We start from the raw sequence: 19,014 nt of genomic DNA on the forward strand, positions 1-19,014 counted from the left end.
CAGTCGACCGATTATGATTTTTCAGCGCCGATACCGATTATTTGCGGACCCAAAAAAAGCCGATGCCGGTTAATCGGCCAATTAAATATATATATATATATATAAATAAATAAAAAAATGTATATATAAAAAAATATATAAAAAAATCTTTGTAATAATGACAATTACAACAATACTGAATGAACACTTATTTTAACTTAATATAATACGTAAATAATATCAATTTAGCCTCAAATAAATAATGAAACATGTTCAATTTGGTTTAAATAATGCAAAAAGTGTTATTCTACGTTGTAGCCAATAGTGAAAATAAAGAAAAACCCTTGAATGAGTAGGTGTATCCAAACTTTTGACTGGTACCGTGTCTATGAAGCCTCTCATCATAATCAAGGTTGCGGATATATCACCGTATCACTGTATTGATAGTATGTCATCTACATTCATGTTGCGTCATTGTACCTTAAAAAATATTGATTTGTGAAAGGTCAGTGGTACTTTTTCTATTACTTCTATATCAGTATTTCTCTATAGTTGTACAGTATAATTTGCCCCATGGCTACTGATATTCTAGTTCCACCTGGAAAGAAGGATATGTAGGAGGTATTCATTTAAAAACTATGATATAAATAAATATGTTTGAGTATTGTTGTCCTTGGTCTCTCCCTCCAGCTCCTCATTACCAATGAGTTAATGAGTGTAGCCTGCCCAGGCCTCCATCTTGATAACAAACTAACTAATTACCTACTGTTTTTCCCACTAATTAGACATAGTGGCTGACAGATTACAGTATAACTGATGATGCTGGTAGAGTCACAATGATAATTGTCAGAGTACATTGTTTATTTCTTGTTCAACACGTGACTGTCTGAGCTAAATACAGCATAGTCAGATTCAATAAGCTCATCTCTGCAGCAAATATTTACTTTGAGATAAACACACTGCAGTTTTTAATCAACACTATCACACACTCAATTCAGGCAAATATGTAAAAAAATTATTTCAACAGAAATTGTGCGTTTTTGTGTGGCTTAATTCGTGTGAAAATGCGCACATTTTTGTTCGACTGAATTTGTAGGAAAATGCACATTTTTGTGCGACTTAATTCATAGGAAATTCATTTTGTGGGGGGGGGGCAAACTTCGGGACAATCTTTTGAAAGTTATTGGAGCAATGCATTTTGGGCAATTGTGTTCTACACTGCCTTTTTTTGTGTCCCACAAAAAAACTAAAAGAATCCAGATAAAACGCATGTCAAAAATGTTATAAATTGTTTTGCATTTTAATGGCTCCCAGGTGTCTTTTATACAGGTAACGAGCTGTACAGAACCTTTGGGAAGAATTAAACTTGGTTAAAGCTTCACTAGTGTCCGTGAGTTATTTACTCTGAAAAATAAGAACCTAACAACAGGGATGCTGGCCCATGTTGACTCCAATGCTTCCCACAGTTGTGTCACGTTGCCTGAATGTCCTTGGGGTGGTGGACCATTCTTGATACACACAGGAAACTGTTGTGTGAAAAACCCAGCATTGTTGAATTTCTTGACACATTTAAACTGGTGCACCTGGCACCTAGTACCATACACTGTTCAAAGGCACTTAAATCTTTTGTCTTGGCCATTCACCCTCTGAATGGCACACATACACAATCCATGTCTCAATTGTCTCAAGGCTTAAAAATCCTTCTTTAATCTGTCTCCTCCCCTTCCCCTTGATTGAAGTGGATTTAACAAGTGACATAAATAAGTGATCATTGCTTTCACCTGGATTCACCTGGTCAGTCTATGTCATGGAAAGAGCAGGTGTTCCTTATGTTTTCTACACTCAGTGTATGTTGCCATACATATCAATTCACCCAGCCCCCAAAGTAAGAATTTTCCTGGTGGCTTTGTTCTGGCATTAACCTGTGATGTTAACCGCCCATGTGCATTTCCATCAGCCCACACAATGGAACTGCCTGCACATTTTCACAGCTCCACTTTAGGAATAATTGATATTCATGATGCATACTCATGCAGCTGAAAGTTTAATTCAGTTTACTTATGCAGAAAGATGGCATTCACAGCACTATGCAGTTTAGTGTGCCAGTGACTATGACAAGTTTCAAGAAAAAAAATATATTTTAGTTAAAATGTTATTCCAACACTGATGGTAGAATACATCAAATCCTGAAATTGTTAGGGTGTTAATTAGGATGTTTACGTTTTCTTTGTAATTTTAAAGGTCCTTTCCTCTTTTTCAGGAAAACCGTAAGAGGAGAATACACAGACATAAAACAGGTAAGAAAATGGACATGTGTATCACACTGCCGACAATATTGAGAGCTAAATGAAATCAAGCTGTTTGTTGAACCTGTAGTGTGTTTGTTGGTGAACTGATGAACACAACATTGCCAGTCATCATTGTCTGTCAGCCAGGAACAAACAGAGCACTTGCAGCACTATTCCCTGCTGTTGATGCGAGCAGCAGCAGCAGTGAGAATAACTCCGGGTTATGAATGTGGCATTTGAAATGGGACTGGCCAGTCTGGTGACTCCATGGGCTCAGATTATTGCCCCAGCGTGGAGGCAGCAGCAGGAGGAGTATGCATGGCTTCAGCCCTTTCTGTTTGTTACGCGCCTCAGTACTGAATCGATTTGGAGAGGGATGGATGGTTGTGTTTTGATGTGAGTGTTTCATCTGCCCGGAGGCAGCATGCATTCTGCGCTCTGCCTGTTTTATCTGCTATAGCACGTTAAGGCCTCCTGTATTTTGTATTTTCAACTGACATTAGTACTCTGACCTGCCGTGCCTCTCTTCTCAGGAGTTTTATAGATACAGTTGAAGTCAGAAGTTTACATGCACCTTAGCCAAATACATATAAACTTGGTTTTTCACAATTCCTGACATTTAATCCTAGTAAAAATTCCCTGACTTAGGTCAGTTAGGATCACCACTTTATTTTAAGAATGTGAAATGTCAGAATAATAGTAGAGAGAATTATTTATTTCAGCTTTTATTTCTTTCATCACATTTCCAGTGGGTCAGAAGTTTACAAACACTCAATTAGTATTTGGTAGCATTGCCTTTAAATTGTTTAACTTGGGTCAAACGTTTTGGGTAGCCTTCCACAAGCATCCCACAATAACTTTGGTGAATTTTGGCCCATTCCTCCTGACAGAGCTGGTGTAACTGAGTCAGGTTTGTAGTCCTCCTTGCTCACACACGCTTTTTCAGTTCTGCCCACAAATCTTTTAAAGGCTTGAAGTCAGGGCTTTCTGATGGCCACTCCAATACCTTGACTTTGTTGTCCTTAAGCCATTTTGCCACAACTTTGGAAGTATGCTTGGGGTCATTGTCCATTTGGAAGACCCATTTGCGACCAAGCTTTAACTTCCTGACTGATGTCTTGAGATGTTGCTTCAATATATCCACAGAATTATCTTTCCTCATGATGCCATCTATTTTGTGAAGTGCACCAGTCCCTCCTGCAGCAAAGCACCCCCACAACATGATGCTGCCACCCCCGTGCTTCACGGTTGGGATGGTGTTCTTCGGCTTGCAAGCGTTCCCCTTTTTCCTCCAAACATAACGATGGTCATTGTTGCCAAACAGTTCTATTTTTATTTCATCAGACCAGAGGACATTTCTCCAAAAAGTATGATCCTTGTCCCCATGTGCAGTTGCAAACCATAGTCTGGCGTTTGAACCCAAAACGTTTGAACGTGGTACCTTCAGGCGTTTGGAAATTGCTCCTAAGGATGAGGTCTTGGCTGATTTCTTTTGATATTCCCGTGATGTCAATCAAAGAGGCACTGAATTTGAAGGTAGGCCTTGAAATACATCCACAGGTACACCTCCAATTGACTCAAATTATGTCAATTAGCCTATCAGAAGCTTCTAAAGCCATGACATCATTTTCTGGAATTTTGCAAGCTGTTTAAAGGCACAGTGTATGTAAACTTCTGACCCACTGGAATTGTGATACAGTGAGTTATAAGTGAAATAATCTGTCTGTAAACAATTGTTGGAAAAATGTATTGTGTTGTCCTAACTGACTTGCCAAAACTGTAGTATGTTATTTTTCTACATTTCCGCCTGACTGATGTGCCCAAAGTAAACTGTCTGTTACTCAGGCCCAGAAGCCAGGATATGCATATAATTGGTAGCATTGGATAGAAAACACTTTGAAGTTTGTAGAAATATTAAAATAATGTATGAGACTATAAAACAATTGATATGGTAGACGAAAATCTAAAGAAAAACCAACTTTTTTTTACGTCCCAGGCTCTTATAATGTTAAGCTATGCAATTCTAGCTCCCAGATTGCAATTCCTATGGCTTCCAATAAATGTCAACAGTCTTTGTTCAAGGTTTCAGGCTTGTTTCTTCAAAACGAAGAAGAATTTTGAGTTTTGGTACAAAGAGTCAGTGGAAAATCAGTCTGCTAATTTTTGTTTTCTATCGAACGAACTTCTTTCCGTATGAAATATTATAGTTTATTTACATTTTCGGGTACCTGAGGATTAAATAGAAACATAGTTTGACTTGTTTGATCAAAGTTTAGCGGTAGCTTTTTGGATTCCTTTGTCTGCGTGTTGAACGAGTGGATTACCGAAATCGATGGCACCAACTAAACAGACTTTTTGGGATATAAAGAAGGATTTTTTTCTAACAAAATGACCATTCATGTTGTAGCTGAGACGCTTGGGATTGCAAACAGAGGAAGATTTTCAAAAGTAAGTGATTTATTTAATCGCTATTTGTGATTTTATGAAGCCTGTGCTGGTTGAAAAATGTTGTTGTGGGGCGCCTTCCTCAAACAATCGGATGGTATGCTTTCGCTGTAAAGCCTATTGTAAATTGGACAATGCAGTTAGATTAACAAGAATTTAAGCTTTTAACCGATATAAGATACTTGTATGTTCATAATGTTTAATATTACGATTATCTATTTGAATTGCGCGCCCCCCAATTTCACTGGATGTTGTTAATTAATAGGGATAGGCGTCCCGTCAGCGGGATACCTATCCCTATTAATTAACAAGACATTTTTGGAGTGGTTGAAAAACATTTTGGAGTGGTTGTAAACTTCCGACTTCAACTACAGGTCTATACCCAGAGCTCCAAATGATTGTTCTATATTAAACTCAAATATAAATGCAACTTGTAAAGTGTTGGTCCCATGTTTTCATGAGCTGAAATAAAAGATCCCAGAGATGTTCCATATGCACTTTTTTTTTTTTTTTTTAGCAATTTGTCCCTGTTAGTGAGCATTGCTCCTTTGCCAAGATAATCCATCCATCTGACAGGTGTGGCATACAGTATCAAGAAGCTGATTAAACAGTGATCAGTACAATGGTGCACCTTGTGCTGGGGACAATAAAAGGCCACTCTAAAATGTGCAGTTGTCACACAAAACAATGCCGCAGATGTCTCAAGTTGAGGGAGGGTGCAATTGGCATGCTGATTGCAGGAATGTCCGCCAGATCTGTTGCCAGAAAATGAAATGTTAATTTCTCTACCATAAGCCGCCTCCAATGTCATTTTAGAGAATTTGGCAGTCAGTCCAACCAGCTTCACAACCGCAGACCACGTGTAACCACGCCAGCCCAGGACCTCCACATCCGGTCTTCACCTGCTGGATCGTCTGAGACCAGCCACCCAGACAGCTGATGAAACTGGAGAGTATTTCTGTCTGAAATAAAACCCTTTTTTGCGGAAAAACTCATTCTGACTGTCTGGCCCTGGCCCTCCATGGCTGCGCCCCTGCCAATTCATGTGAAATCCATAGATTAGGGCCTAATGGATTTATTTCAATTGTCTGATTTCTTTTTATGATCTGTAACTCAGTAAAATCGTTGAAATTGTCACGTGTTCTATTTATATTTTTGTTCAGTATTTATAGGAGAAATAGGTATTTCATTTTCCTTCTCTCTTTAATATCTCTCCAGTCCAGGGGCCTCATTTAACAACCGTGCGTACATTACTTACTTAATTCTGGTGTACATGGAGATTCTAGGATTTGCGTGCACCACAAATGATTAGATTTTATGGTAACAAAGACGCCCTTATTTGCTGTATGATTGGAGATTTTGGAACTGGGCCATGATAGTTCCTAAAAGAAAGCTTAATGGCAAATTTGATCGCATTTATGTAGAGGTCTGGGCAGAATGCTGCAGTGTCTTTCCCAAAGTACAAATGATTGCCGCCTAGCGAGTGCAAATACGGGCCGCACATTCTGCAAGATTTATTGTCCTTTCGAACAATTTAAAAGTAAATGCTACAGCCCACAATTGTCATTCTATTTTTATCAATGCATGATTGTGTTTCTATTACCTGCCTTTGTATAGGCTCTGAAATTAAATGAGCTAGGCTGATGTCATGCTCCTAATCCTACTGCACAGCAATACTGTAGCCTACCCATAAAAATCGAATCAAATCAAATTGTATTGGTCGCGTACACATATTTGTTATTGCAGGTGCGGCGAAATGCTTATGTTTCTGGTTGTCTGTAAATAAAAAAAACAAGGAAATGGTGGCATGTTTTTTTGGAATTTGAAATTATTTATACTTTTACTTTTGATACTTAAGTATATTTTAGCAAGTAGATTTACTTTTGATACTTAAGTATATTTAGAACCAAATACTTCTAAACTTTCACTTTTACTTGTCATTTTCTATTAAGGTATCTTTACTTTTACTCAATGACAATTAGTTACTTTTTCCACCACTGATTATTTATAGAAATAGAGGACAGGTCCCAAAATCCACCCCCAAAATTGCAGGTCCCAATTTACATGGTTTGATTCTGTAGGAAATCACAGTTTAGGGCCTCTTTACACAACACTTCTTTGACGACAGAAAGAGATACTTGTGTAGTGCAAATAGACGGATCCAGTTCAAATCTCTTCAAATCTCATCTACACCACATAGTTATTATTTATTGAAAGTAATTCCAAATACAGTATCAGTCAAAAGTTTAGGCACACCTATTTCCCTGAGCCTTCTTTCGCCATAATAACATTCACAGCCCTGATTGGCGGATAGGATCGTCTAGACTCTAGTGACTACCCCGTTTACCCCTTAAAAATAGGAGGATACATATGCAAATAAAAAATGACTGGGCATTGGTCAAAATAATCAGATTGTGATGTCATGCTGTGGGCCAAAAACTCCATCCCACCTGAACAGGCTGAAAATCCAGGTGTTTTTTTTCTCTCAAAAAGCTCTTAATGCCCTTTAGTGTATCATCATTTTCCAAATGTCAGTGTTTTTTTGACCTCAGTGTAATTTTTTTTAATAAAAATGAAAATCACATGTTTGACTGCACTGCCCCTTTAATACCAATAGACTATTAGCCAAATTGAAAATTAAAATATCCACATGTGTGAATCATTGCATTAATCAAGTGTGCAACACTATGTGCAATATGGTTTAGATGAGAAGCTCCTGTACAGTTTGAATTGCTGTCCTTATTTTGTTTGTCAATATACTATGGTGTTTTTACAGTGTGCTAATAGCTGCACTCACATGAAGCAGGAATGTGGTTTTGGCCACACCATTGCATTTTAGTCACTTAGCAGATGCTCTTATCCAGAGCGACTTAAAATTAGGGTTAATTAACATTAACATGGATTCAAATCAGCGACCTTTCGGTTACTGGCCCAATGCTTTTAACCACGAGGCTACCTGGCTAGGCTAGTGTAAACAGAAAAGTTGCAAATCTGATGTTAAAGAGAGTGAGATCTCACTAGACATATTTTACTAATGTAAATCCACCCTTAGTTCCAGTGCAATAATTGAGTGCAGCTATCTATGTAGCTGGTTGCTCAGTTATCTACAGTTAGGTAACTTGAGTCATTTTTTAGCAGCAGTAAGACTAATCAATATAGGTTGCACATGTCTTTTTTTTAAACAATTCATTAACTTGGCCAATCCTGCTATCAATATAATAAATCAAATGTATTTATAAAGCCCTTTTTACATCAACAGATGTCACAAAGTGCTTATACAGAAACCCAGCCTAAAACCCCAATGAGCAAGCAATGCAGAAGCACGGTGACTAGGAAAAACTCCCTTGAAAGAAACCTAGAGAGGAACCAGGCTCTGAGGGGTGGCCAGTCCGCTTCTTGCTGTGCACAGTGGAGATTATAAGAGTACATGGCCATTAAGGCTAGGTTATTCTTTAAGATGTTCAAGCGTTCATAGATGACCAGCAGCCAATAATCAATAACAGGTCAGCACCTCAGGTCAGTGTTCCATAGCCACAGGCAGAACAGCAGAAACTTGATCAGCAGCACGACCAGCCAGGAGTTGGAGCGAGAGAGAGACTTAAGAAGTTGTGAACAGGCGCACACTTTATTTAGGCAGAGGCAATAAAACAGACAGACGCCACTGTGTCAAAACCTCCAGGTAAAAAGTGCAAGGCACGAAACGGTCACAAAAATAAGCAGATGTTTAACAATTAAACATCCTTCGTGAAATACAGGGGGAAACCCAGCCTGGCGCGTAACACGAAACACGACAAAAACAATTTCACACAAAGACATGGGGGGAACAGAGAAATAAATACATGCAGTGTGATTAGGGAATGTAAACCAGGTTTGCAGGGAACAAGACAAAACAAATGGAACAATGAAAAAATGGAGCCGCGATGGCTAGAAAGCCGGTGACGTTGACCGCCAAACGCCGCCTGAACAAGGAGAGGAGCCGACTTCGTGACAGTACCAGTACCACCCCTTGACACGCGGCTCCAGCGGCGTGCCGACACCGGCCTCGGGGATGACCCGGAGGGCGAGGCGCAGGGCGATCCGGCCGGCGACGGTGGAACTCCCGCAGCAGTTCAGGGTCCAACACATCTGCCACCGGAACCCATCACCTCTCCTCCGGACCGTACCCCTCCCACTCCATGAGGTACTGAAGGCCCCTCGCCCGACGCCTCGAATCCAGGATGGAACGAATGGAGTACGCCGGGAACCCCTCGATGTCCAGAGGAGGCGGAGGAACCTCCCGTACCTCAGATTCCTGGAGCGGACCAACCACCACCGGCCTGAGGAGAGACACATGGAACGAGGGGTTAATACGGTAATCGGGGGGGGAGCTGTAACCTGTAACACACCTCGTTCAGTCTCCTCAGGACTTTGAATGGCCCCACAAACCGCGGACCCAGCTTCCGTGCGAACACCGGGGCCTCACTGCGGTGACGGTCCGCGCTGGTTTTCTGGCACAGCGCGGCTCTCTGGAGGTGAACATGGGCGGCTTCCCATGTCTCCTCTGCGCGCCTGAAACAGTCATCCACCACAGGAGCCTCGGTTTGACTCTGATGCCACGGCGCCAGAACCGGCTGGTACCCCAATACGCACTGAAAGGGGGAGAGGTTAGTGGAGGAGTGGCGGAGCGAGTTCTGCGCCATCTCGGCCCAGGGCACGAATGCCGCCCACTCCCCCGGCCGGTCCTGGCAATAAGACCGCAGAAACATGCCCACATCCTGGTTCCATGAATGCCCTCCAGACTCTCAAAGTGAATTGGGGACCCCGATCAGACACTATCCTCAGGCACCCCGTAGTGCCGGAAGACGTGTGTAAACAAGGCTTCCGCAGTTTGTAGGGAGACCAGGCAGAGGGAGGAGATGACAGGACTTAGAGAAATGATCCACAATGACCAGGATCATGGTGTTCGGTCAGATCGGTCAGAAAATCCACCGACAGGTGTGACAAAGGCCATTGTGGAACGGGTAAGGGGTGTAGCTTACCTCTGGGCAGATGTCTAGGAGCCTTACACTGGGCACACACCGAGCAGGAGAAAACATAAACCCTCACATCCTTTGCCAAGGTGGGCCACCGGTACTTCCCAGTCAAACAGTGCACCGTCCGACCGATCCCCGGATGACCAGAGTAGGGTGACGTGTGGGCCCAATAGATCAACTGGTCACGGACAGCAGACGGAACGTACAGACGCCCGACGGGACACTGGAAGGGAGCGGGCTCTGTACGCAATGTCTGCTCAATGTCTGCGTCCAGCTCCCACACAACGGGCGCTACCAGGCAGGAGGCCGGGAGTATGGGAGTCTGATCCATGGGCCACTCCTCTGTCATACAGCCTTCATATTCTGGGAACCTGGTCTGTAGGACAGGGTAAACACAAAACGGGTAAAGAACATGGCCCACCTTGCCTGACGAGGACCCTCTCTTCGCTGCCCGGATGTACTCCAGGTTGCAGTGGTCAGTCCAGATGAGGAAAGGGTGTTTAGCCCCCTCAAGCCAATGTCTCCACACCTTCAAAGCTTTAACCACAGCCAACAACTCCTGCTCCCCCACATCATAGTTCCGCTCCGCTGGGCTGAGCTTCTTCGAGAAGAAAGCACAGGGGCGGAGCTTCGGTGGCGTGCCCGAGCGCTGAGAGAGCATGGTTCCTATCCCAGCCTCGGATGCGTCCACCTCCACTATGAACGCCAAAGAGGGATCTGGATGTGCCAGCATGGGAGCCGAGGTAAACAGAGCTCTTAGATGCCCAAAAGCCCTGTCCGCCTCAGCTGACCACTGCAGACGTACAGGACCCCCCTTCAGCAGTGAGGTAATGGGAGCAGCCACCTGGCCAAAACCCCAGATAAATCTCAGGTAGTAATTGGCAAACCCTAAAAAACGCTGCACCTCCTTTACCGTGGTGGGAGTCAGCCAATTACGCACAGCTGAAATGCGGTCACTCTCCATCTCCACCCCTGATGTGGAAATGCGATATCTTAGGAAGGAGACAGCCTGCTGAAAGAACAGGCATTTCTCAGCCTTGACGTACAGGTCATGCTCCAACAGTTGTCCAAGTACCCTGCGCACCAGGGACACATGCTCGGCGCGTGTAGCGGAGTATATCAGAATGTCATCGATATACACCACTACACCCTGCCCATGCAGGTCCCTGAAAATCTTGTCTACAAAGAATTGGACTACTGATGGAGCATTCATCAACCCGTATGGCATGACGAGGTACTCATAATGCCCTGAGGTGGTACTAAATGCCGTCTTCCACTCGTCTCCCTCCCGGATACGCACCAGGTTGTACTCACTCCTAAGATCCAGTTTAGTGAAGAAGCGTGCCCCGTGCATTGACTAAATCGCCATGGCGATGAAAGGTAGCAGGTAACTATACCTCACCGTGATTTGATTGAGACCTCGATAGTCAATGCACGGGCGCAGACCTCTCTCCTTCATAAAAAAGAAACTCGAGGAGGCGGGTGAAGTGGAGGACCGAATGTACCCCTGACACAGGGATTCAGAGACATATGTCTCCATAGCCGCCGTCTCCGCTTGCGACAGGGAACACACGTGACTCCTGGGAAGTGCAGCGTCTACCAGGAGATTTATCGCACAATCCCCCCGTCGATGGGGTGGTAATTGAGTCGCCTTCTTTTTACAGAAGGCAAGAGCCAAATCGGCATGTTCTGGGGGGATGCTCACGGTGGAGACCTGGTCTGGACTTTCCACCGTGGTAGCACCAACGGAAACCCCTACACACCTCCCCGAGCACTCTCGCGACCACCCCGTGAGAGCCCTCTGTTGCCAGGAAATGGTGGGGTCATGACGAGCTAACCAGGGAAGGCCTAGTACCACGGGAAACACAGGAGAGTTAATGAGGAAGACTGACTGACTGATTCTCTCCTCATGACCCCCCTGCGTCACCATGGCCAGGGAGATGGTGGCTTCCCTGATTAGCCCGGACCCTAATGGTCAACTATCCAGAGCGTGTACCGGGAAAGGTCTAACCACAGGAATAATGGGGATCCCTAAACTAAGGGCGAACGCTCTGCCGATAAAATTCCCAGTCGCGCCTGAATCGACGAGCGCCTTATGCTGGGAATGCGGGGGAAACTCAGGAAAACAAACAGGTACAAACAGGTGGACACCAGAGGACTCTGGATGAGAGTGGTGCAGATTCACCTGGGGTGACGCCAGAGTGCCCTGCCTGCTGCCTCGACTCCCAGAGGGACCAACCTGGCACCGACCGGCAATGTGCCCTCTGCGGCCACCGATGGTGCACGTGAAGGCCCCTCCTCCAGCCTCCCTAAGCGCAGCCCCTCCCAGCTCCATGGACACCGGAGCAGGGGGTGCTGGAAGATTGAACCGACAGAGCCCTCTCTGGACGTCCACGGGTGACCAGCAGGTTATCCAACCGGATGGACAGATCCACTAGTTGGTCAAAAGTGATGGTGGCATCCCTGCAGGCCAACTCCCATCGGACGTCCTCGCACAGGCTGCATCGGTAGAGGTCGATAAGGGCCCGGTCGTCCATCCTGCTCCGGCGGCCAAGGTCCGGAATTCCAGGGCGAACTCCTGGGCACTCCTTGTCCCCTACCTCAAGTGGAAGAGCCGTTCCACCGCCGCTCTACCCTCGGGCAGATGGTCGAATACGGCCCAAAAGGCGGCGGATAAACTCCTCGAAGTGGAGCGTTTGCCCACTCCAGAGCTCTCCCCGAGAGGCATGAGACGAGGGCGGACACCCTCTCCCTCCCCGAGGGTGCTGGGTGAACGGTGGCCAGGTATAGGTCCAGCTGTAATAGGAACCCCTGGCACCGTGCTGCCTTCCCATCATACTCCCTAGGAAGGGTGAGACGCATCCCACTGGGACTGGATCCAGGAGGGACGGGTAGAGGTAACCCCGGTTGCGCTGGTCGAGGCGCTGGAGAGACTTCCTGTTTCTCCCAGCGATCCATGGTCTGGACAACGCGGTCCATCGTGGCACCGAGATGTTGCAGCATTGCCGAGTGTTCCCGGACGCGCTCCTCGACTCCTCTGACCGGGGTACCTGCTCCTGCTGACTCCATGGGTGGTGTGAAATTCTGTCAAGGTTGTGCGCTACTGGTGGAGGACTCAGGTGCAGGAGAGCAGAGAGTTGTGAAGAGGCGCACACTTTATTTAGGCAGAGGCAATAAAACAGACAGACGCCACTGCATCAAAACCTCCAGCCAAAGGTGAAAAGTGCAAGGCGCGAAACAGTTACAAAAATTAGCAAATGTTTAACAATTAAACATCCTTCGTGAAATGCCACGGAAATACAGGGGAAAATCCAGCCTGGCACGTAACAGGAAACACGACAAAAACTATTTCAAAAAAAGACATGGGGGGGGGAACAGAGGAAAAATACATGCAGTGTGATTAGGGAATGTAAACCAGGTTTGCAGGGAACAAGACAAAACAAATGGAACAATGAAAAAATGGAGCGGCAATGGCTAGAAAGCCGGTGACGGCGACCGCCGAACGCCGCCCGAACAAGGACAGGAGCCGACTTCGGCGGAAGTCGTGACACAGATAAGATAGGAGAATTACACCAGATAAAACAGACTTTAGCCCCAGCACATAGACTTGCAGCATAGACACTGGAGACTGAGGCAGGAAAGAAAAAAGAGAGATCAGGGTCCAGAGTAACGCCAAAGTCCTTCACGGTTTTATTTGAGATGACTGTACAACCATTGAGATTAATTGTCAGATCAAACAGCAGGTGTCTTTGTTTCTTGGGACATAGAACTAGCATCTCTGTTTTGTCTGAGTTTATAAATAAAAAAAAATCCAAGATTCACTTCCTTATGTCTGAAACACAGGCTTCTAAGGTAGACAATTTTGGGGCTTCACCAAGTTTCATCGAAATGTACAGCTGTTGGTCGTCTGTATAGCAGTGAAAGTTGACAGTGTGTTTCTGAATGACATCACCAAGAGGTAGCCTATAAAGTGAAAACAATAGTGGTCCTTAATCGGAACCTTGAAGAACACTGAAACGTACCATTCATTTCTCAAGGGACAAACCATATACAGATACAAACTGATATCTTTCCGACAGATAAGATCTAAACCAAGCAAGAACTTGTCGGTGTAGACCAATTAGGGTTTCCAATCTCTCCAAAATAATGTGGCGATCACCTTGTGTTTCCTTTGTGACAGTGGAATAATTTTGTGAGGGATTTCGAGGTTCTGATTTGAAAAGTGTTTGAGCCGAATAGATTCATCATCATACAAGGGAGCTGAAGATTTCCCCCTGTTATTTCTGCTGAACGTAGGCTGTGCATCCCCATATCCTATCAACCAAAAGCGGCAGTATGAATAGGGAAAACCTAGTCAGTTGTCCAACTGAAATGTGTCTTCCTCATTTAACCCAACCCCTCTGAATTAGAGAGGTGCGGGGAGCTGCCTTAGTCAACATCCACTACGCCTGCAGAACAGTGGGTTAACTGCCTTGCTCAGGGGCAGAACAACATATTTTTACCTTGTCAGCTCAGGGATTCGATCCAGCAACCTTTCAGTTACTGACACAATGCTCTAACCACTAGGCTACCTGCCAAATACTAATGTTACCGAAGATTGATGAAGAATCTTCTATATCATCTCTAATGCAGTTTGACTATGCATGTTCAGAGACTTTCCATAAAACATAATTTGACATAAAATAAAAAAGCAAGAGAAAAACTCTCATTTTGCTTTATTGCGCTATAGCCTAATTTATTTTGAGTTTAGTACTTGGCTAGAACTAGCAGAGAAAGAGCTTGTGGATGTTATGTGATGAATGGTCTGGCCCTCAAAGCAGTTTAAGTTTAGTGTGTGAGTCAGCAAAAGAGGAATGGGAATGTATTCAGCAAAGATGATTTTTCTCCTCTCCTTTTTGTTTTATCTTGCACTCATAAGCAGAGAAGAACTCACTATAACTATAGGGTAATATAACAGCTACCACCTGCCTCATTTTCATTAGACACAAACATCCCCACATCCTTCATGGTACTATTCCCCAACAACATGTGATACACAACTGTTGTTATGTCTGTAACTGTCAAGGTATACCAGTCATGTTAACTTGTCAAACATGTTCTCACCAGGATCTGCCTAAAACCCAGTCTATTTGTATGAAAAACCGTTGGGACAATTTAACACTACTGTTGAGTTGCCATGTTTTGGTCTGTGAGTTTCATCTCCATGGATGATTCCTCCCCTCCCCCCTCGTAGACTGGAGGATGGCATCATGAGCCTTTAGAGTTACAGTTATGACTCACTCTCTCTCTCCCCCTCTCTCTCCCTCTCTCTTTGTGTGCATTATCTCATCAATCTAAAGAAAACTCCACCTCTTGAGTCATGATTTGTTAACACTAGATCTTATGTGTTTCATAGTATATAAGTTAGTTCTGTAGTGACAAGCAGATAGCATTATGTACCATTTGGGATCTAGTGGGGTAGCCATCAGAGGTGAGATTTAAATTAAAAGGGAAGCAAGGCACATACTCACTCTCTCTGATGGCTACTAGCTTTTGTTGAGTGGCTGATGTAGAGGCATCTATCGCTAAAGCCTTGGGCTAGGCCAAGAGGCTAACAGCTCCATCAATTCAAGCCTCCTCTATTGGCTCATACGGTATAGTAAAATGATCACAACAGAAAAATAAACGTTCAGTGCTTAAGTACCTTTCATGGGTAGCCTATGCCCATTCAGCATAATTTATGCAACCTTGGCTTCAACTGGAGGAAGCTTGACCTGTTGACTATGATGCAAACTTCACTTGATCAGCCTAATGCAGTTCAGGATAAACACATGCAGATGGCAGAAAAACCCCAACCCCAAAGACAACATCCAGAGTGTCAGTAGAGTTGCTGTGAGTGGTTGTTAATGCTGGTACCAGCCTTTTATTGATCGTCACATTACTGTGCTGCAACCTATCCTTCTTGTGGAACCTCTGTCATCAGGTAGGCCTGAAAGACAACCTTTTTAGAGATACCTACAGTAGCAACATAAGCGTTGGAACAGAAACCTTAATAATGGGGGCAACAGTTCTGTTGGTGATCTGCTCGCGCCATGTGTCCTCGCTGTCTTGATGAGCCTTATGGTGGACAGCAGGAGATGGGCAAGGTCTTGGCCGGGTCTTGGGCTCACCATGACCACCACAGGACTGGTGCCGGTCCTAACCATGACCAGAGGCTGGCCCAGGGAGAAGTAGAGGAAATAAATCCTGCCCCTGACAAGAGAGAGAAACACAGGGAACATGGAAATTAGACAAGTACTGTCTGTTCCTAATATATAGTCTAGACAGTAACACAGAGCAGAAACTATAATATTCTGATCACTATACAAAATTATAAATACCTATGCCTAGGTTTCTGCTATTGTTTGAGCCAAAACAGTTGGCATTCATTGGGTTTGCAAAGAAATATTTTGTATATATTTGTCACATCCTGACCAGTAAAATGGGTTATTTGTCATTGTCGTTTGGTCAGTGCGTGGCTGTTTTGTGTGTTTCTGTGTTTTTGGTTTAGGTTCTTGTTTTCTATTTCTATGTTTAAATCTAGTTTTCTATTTCTATGTTGGGTTTTTGGTAGGACCTCCAATTAGAGGCAGCTGGTTGTCGTTGCCATATTTAGTTGAGGTTTGTTTCACTTGTGTTGTGTGGGTGGTTGTTTCCTGTGTTGCCTTACGGAACTGTTTCGTCGTTTTATTTTGTTTAAGTGTAATCTTTAAATAAATTAAGAAGATGAGCACTATACCCGCTGCGCCTTGGTCCTATCCTTACGACGAATATTACAATATTGCATCATACTGTATATGCTAGGCCTTACCTGTGCAGTGCCACCTCGTGAGGATAGGTGGGCAGGTAATAATGGTTTGGATTTATATCACACCTTTAGGGCTGGGTGATATGGCCAAAATATCATATCATAGTATGATATGGTATTTGACAGTATTTTATGTTTTTGAATAATACAAGTTCTAAATTAGCTTTTTGGTCCTACGATGGCAACACATACATTCTAAGTGATTTCAATGGGTTTTTCTCCATTCTGATTGGTTTATTCTGTTCATTTCAACCCAAAAAATGTTTGTGCATGTGAGATCATTTCTCATTTGAGATCATTTTCACAATGCCACGTAGGTATGGGCAAAAAGACTAGGCCTTATTTTTAACCAAATGTTGCAATTATGATTTGACTTGCGATTTAGATGAAAACATTTGGGTGAACTGTTAGAATCATGGAAATAGAATGATTATTATAATTCTATAGTTAGAATATAATAGTGTGCACATTGAATACAGTGTTGACATGACAACAAATGAAAATACTAGGGAGGAGTTATTGTGACAGTTTAGGAACCAAAGTGTTGGTCATTGTTTCTTAGGTGAACCTATAATCTTTGGCTACATTAAATGTGTCTTACATGTAGCCAACATATTCATGCTTTGCCTATTCGTCTTTGATTTAGAAGATACTGTTGCACAAGCACCATGCTGATTAAGGCCTACACCAACACTGGTATCAGGCTGTGTTAGCTAGCTGACTCAGTACATTTATTAGCTAGCCAGCTAACTAGCGATTAGCATTAGCGGATGTTCCCAGTTTGCTGGGACTAGCCTGATTGCCTTCAGAATATAGCCACAGAAGATCTGGGTTTCCAATCTCTCCAATCATACAAGACAACATTAATAAAGCACCGTTTCTCTGAAAAAAACAAAACTCCATTCCAATTATTGTGTTTTTTAAGGCTTGTAAAAAGCCATTTTAGACAGTGGCCTAGGATTTGATTCAATGTAATTATTCACCATTAGGTACCTCTTTTCTAACATAAAGGTCTAAGGAATATTTTTACCAATGCTAAAGTTTAGTTTATTGTATCCAACTGGTAGTAAAAACAGCACTACTGTGTGAATTCTTGGCTTTAGTTTAAGTATTACAAACTACTCTGCGGTTGTTGTTTTTTACCATAGCTCTAATGGGTCTTAAAAAAGTGTTCACATCTCAAGGTGCTACTTTATACTGCATTAAAACATCAAACTCCATTTGAATAACACTTTGTTTTTTGACATTTTATAAAACACTAGTAGAAATAGCCATAGGTTATCAAGGGGCCAAATTCGCTGTCTGGACGAGTTGGATTCCTACAAGCGTAGATGCCATAAAGGCAAATCCAAACTCGTATTTTACCCTTAGCATCTCTCAGTGCCTCAGGTCGTCCATCATTCCCAACACACCCATGGTGATTGGGTTTGGTGTGAAAGGAAGACCGGGGGAGAGGCAGTTTTTCATCCCTTAGCAGAATACTATTATGATGATGAAATGGGATGTTGCTGTTGACCTACACCTCTGTCACTCTGCTTTAGTCACCCCCTCACTCTCCAACACTATTTATGGCTTTTACAGACACTGTCCTCCAATCCATTCCCAAATGACTTGTGCAGTACTATGCACTGTACCATATACTGAAAGGAAGACTGCAGCAAGAGTAATGGAGTGTGTGTGTGTGTGTGTGTGTGTGTTTTATTTTTGGAAATAGGCACACAGAGGTAAAATAAAATGTTTATTAAAGTGAAAGTTTATCTAAAATGTTCTAATTGATTCCATACATTGAAACTAGTTTGCCTTTTCCCACTCTCTCTCCCTAGTCTAGAACTGGAAATCTGCACAAAAAGCTGGCTTGTGACTTTTTACATTTTAGTCATTTAGCAGACACTCTTATCCAGAGTGACTTACAGTAGTGAATGCATACATTTCATAATTATTTTTCTCCGTACTGGTCCCCCGTGGGAATCGAACCCACAACCCTGGCGTTGCAAACACCATGCTCTACCAACTGAGCCACACGGCTCAGTTGTGATGTATCTTTGTGCACTGCTAGCTCTGCTACGTTGTCAGTCAAAGATCGATTGAGAAATCCGCAATTTGTTGACACATTTCTTGTTGTATTGAAAGCGTACGGCCGAAATAGCTGTTTTTAATCGCACGTACTATCGGAGTCAGGAAATGTGTACTTTTCCACCTAAAACTATTATTTTTGCTATCATTTTTTTATGTGGCCGACTGTAACAATAGCGGAAATAGGTAACAACTGTGCATGTGTGCTCTCGTGGGGGAATCATAAGGCCCTTATTCACAATCACAGATGTGATTATTTTTCGGGGGAGAAGTGTAGACATTACTGATTAGTTATACAAAGTAAACAACAACTTACAAACATGTCTGACGATGAAATACTAGCGAGTGATGAAGAAAACTACTGGAGGGCCGCTGATGTTTATAATCTGTA

General features: G+C 43.4%; 1 protein-coding gene across 1 annotated transcript in view; it reads left to right on the forward strand.

Moving 5' to 3' along the window:
• Positions 1-19,014, forward strand: part of LOC106583006 (rap1 GTPase-activating protein 1) — a 153,695-nt gene that overhangs the window by 30,790 nt on the left and 103,891 nt on the right. Inside the window, exon 2 of the mRNA XM_045705841.1 lies at positions 2,240-2,276. The gene's annotated coding sequence lies outside the window, so the exon portion shown is untranslated. The remainder of the gene's footprint in view (positions 1-2,239; positions 2,277-19,014) is intronic.

Source organism: Salmo salar, chromosome ssa22 (genome assembly GCF_905237065.1).
Source record: "Salmo salar chromosome ssa22, Ssal_v3.1, whole genome shotgun sequence".
NCBI classification, from domain to species: domain Eukaryota; kingdom Metazoa; phylum Chordata; class Actinopteri; order Salmoniformes; family Salmonidae; genus Salmo; species Salmo salar.